A 3592-nucleotide genomic window follows, 5' to 3' on the forward strand; every position below is an offset into this window, starting at 1 on the left:
GCATTACAACACTACTCTGTCAGTTTCGTTTTTATGCTGAAATGAAACCTAAAACATACTGTAGGTTTCACTATGAAGTGGGCGTAGAACATAGATGAACTGTTGAGATAACTGACCACCACAGCTGGAGGATGGCTTTGCAGGGAAATCAGGTTTCATTTATCAGGAAGGAATGCACACACCAAGGTCTAACAGTGACGTATTGTGAGGTCATACTTTGCTGACATGCAAAATAGGCACTGTTATTAAACCATAAAGTCAGCATGATAACATTGTGGTATCAGGTGCCTTCAGAAAATATTCACACCCCTTGACTTTTTCCACATTTGTGACCGACCGCCTTGATTCGGTCTTATGTAGCAACATTTGAAATTGTGTTTTTTACATTGGATAAAAGCAGTGACACAGAGCTACACAATGGTATATCATACACTGCATTTGAGGAGCAATGGGGAAGTAATTATGCGTTGGAAGCTGATCAACTTTTGAGAAAACGGCCTTGACTGCTTTTGTTAGGGCAGATTGCTCGGATCAATCCTTAAAGAGATGGGCAGGGCTTGTTGTGGAAATTTCCTGTATTACCAAATCATGAGAGAGCAAACCACACACACGTCAGAGTTATCATAAAGTCCATATTTAATTATATGAGCTTCACCATAGCCCTGTGACTCTCAGATCAATTCAGTGTCTATAAATGAATTCTCTGAGAGTGTCAACATAATGGCAACTGAGATGCTTTATAGCAAAGACACACCCATCTAAACTCACATGACAAATAACAGATCTTAGGAACATTACACAAAGAAAGATTTTACTTCAGAGAGGAGTGAGTATCCCATAGCCAGACAGCATTGGCTATAAATTATTGTTTAGTTTGCCCTCTTAGACTAAGCTCTTATCTCGTTCTTGGTACCACTTAGGACCAAATGGCATATATCAATTGTCAATTCTAGACACTCCCATAAAAAATACAACCACTCCTGGACAAGCTTGCGGAGAGGAGTGACTGGCACACAGAGATTGTGGAGCCATCTAACTGGTTCCCCATTAATCACACCATCCCTTCACATGGTTTAGGAATAGTTACAGACACATTCACAGATAAGACAAACCTGACCTATCACCTCTCTGGGCCCCAAGTAACTTTTCCCACATAAGCATACTTATGAAAATGAATAAAACATCTTATTTACCAATGCCACAACAGGCTAAAGCTTAAGAGGGTGTGAACAATACTGTATGGTTTTAGACAAAGAAGAGCTTGTCACGACTTCTGCCAGAGTCGGTCCATCTCCTTGTTCGAGCAGCGTTCGGCGGTCGACATCACCTGCCTTCTAGCCATTGCCGATCCACTTTTCATTTTCCATTTGTTTAGTCTTTGTTTTCTACTCACCTGGTTTCAATTTCCCCTTTACATGTTAATTATTTAACCCTCTGGTTTCCCCCATGTTTGTGTGCATGTTTGTTCTATTGTTCAGGCTGTTACTGACGGCTGGTATTTTGTTGCCGGGTTTTGTTATTTTGTGGTACCGGTATTTTTCCCGCATCGTAATGTTGTGTTTATACTGGTGTTATCTTGTATTAAATACCTTGTCCACAAATCTCAGCTCTCCTGCGCCTGACTCCTTTCACCAGTTACCCACAGCCTTGACAGACCTCTCCAGTAGGTACCAAAACATTCAAGCACCCAAGCTAACTGGCTTAAGTTGGATAGCTTGCTAGCTACTTCCAGACACAAATGAGAAAACAGCTCACTGACCACTTTACTCACCCTAGCAGAGCTGGTTAGGCTGTTGGTGACTGCAACTGTGCTGCTGGCAACAATTTACGCTTACTGACACCGGCCACATTCGTGAGTGTTCATAATTTCGTCAGTTTTTCTGAGCTCTGGCAATACCAGTGAGAGTACTCTGAAATCAGAGTAGATAGCCAGAGCGAATTTACCAGCTAAGTGTATCAACAGTTGTCGCAGAGACATTCTATTGAAATGGTTACTTGCATATTGGAGTCTTTTGTTAAGACATGTAGCTAGCTAGCTAAACAATGAACCATAATCCCAACTCATGACCTTACTACCCTGCATGTATCTGTAGGTCGCTAACCAACCAGGTTCAATGTTAGCTAACTGACATTAGGCTATAACTAGCAGAGCAAATGGCTCTGAGATATGAATCATAAGTTCATACACGTAATGTTAGCTAGCGAGCCAGCCAGCTAATGTTAGCTAGCTAGCTAACAGTACACTTTTAACTTGAAATGAAAACGACATTGTCAAAATTAGAAACGTGTAATATCTGAAAATGTGGCAAGCTGGACTATCTTACTGTCACACCCTGACCATAGTTTGCTTTGTATGTTTCTATGTTTTGTTTGGTCAGGGTGTGATCTGAGTGGGCATTCTATGTTACATGTCTAGTTTGTCTATTTCTATGTTTGGCCTGATATGGTTCTCAATCAGAGGCAGGTGTTAATCATTGTCTCTGATTGGGAACCATATTTAGGTAGCCTGTTTGGTGTTGGGTTTTGTGGGTGATTGTTCCTGTCTCTGTTTTCCCCAGATAGGCTGTTTAGGTTTTCTCACATTTATTGTTTTGTTAGTCTATTCATGTATAGTTTCTTTATTAAAGAACCATGAATAATAACCACGCTGCATTTTGGTCCGCCTTTCCTTCAACTCAAGAAAACCGTTACACATACCCGTATACATCATGGATGGATGCTTCTCCCTGTCAAGGATTCCATGGTTGCCCTTAGTTTGAAGATATAATCTGGAGACCGGTATTTTTTCTCAATCTCCTTAGCTATCATACTCTAATTTCACTGATTTCAAAACTCGGTCCTCCAGAAAGTGGAAAGCAACACTTATCAATATATATATATATATATATATATATATATATATATATATACAGTGGCTTGCGAAAGTATTCGGCCCCCTTGAACTTTGCGACCTTTTGCCACATTTCAGGCTTCAAACATAAAGATATAAAACTGTATTTTTTTGTGAAGAATCAACAACAAGTGGGACACAATCATGAAGTGGAACGACATTTATTGGATATTTCAAACTTTTTTAACAAATCAAAAACTGAAAAATTGGGCGTGTCTTTATGTTTGAAGCCTGAAATGTGGCAAAAGGTCGCAAAGTTCAAGGGGGCCGAATACTTTCGCAAGGCACTGTATATATATATATATATATATATATATATATATATATAAAGCTGTGCTAGACAGGATTAACAGCCCAAATAGACAGAAGCGTCTCCAAAGAAAGCATTTTGATAAAAAAAATGAATTTGTCACTAGCCTAAACACAATACCCCCATAATGCCACAGTGGATTTTTCTTTTCTCCACAATTTCGTGATATTTAATTGATAGTTAGTCTTGTCTCATCGCTGCAACTCCCTTACGGACTCAGGAGAGGGGAAGGTCTAGAGCCTTGCGTCCTCCGAAATACGACTAAGTCAAGCCGCACTGCTTCTTGACACACTGCTCGCTTAACCCGGAAGCCAGCCGCACCAATGTGTCGGAGTAAACACCGTCCAGCTGGCGACTGAAGTCAGCTTGCAGGCGCCCGGCCCAGCACAAGG

The sequence above is a fragment of the Oncorhynchus clarkii genome, chromosome 7 (genome assembly GCF_045791955.1).
Source record: "Oncorhynchus clarkii lewisi isolate Uvic-CL-2024 chromosome 7, UVic_Ocla_1.0, whole genome shotgun sequence".
Classification (NCBI taxonomy): Eukaryota; Metazoa; Chordata; class Actinopteri; order Salmoniformes; family Salmonidae; genus Oncorhynchus; species Oncorhynchus clarkii.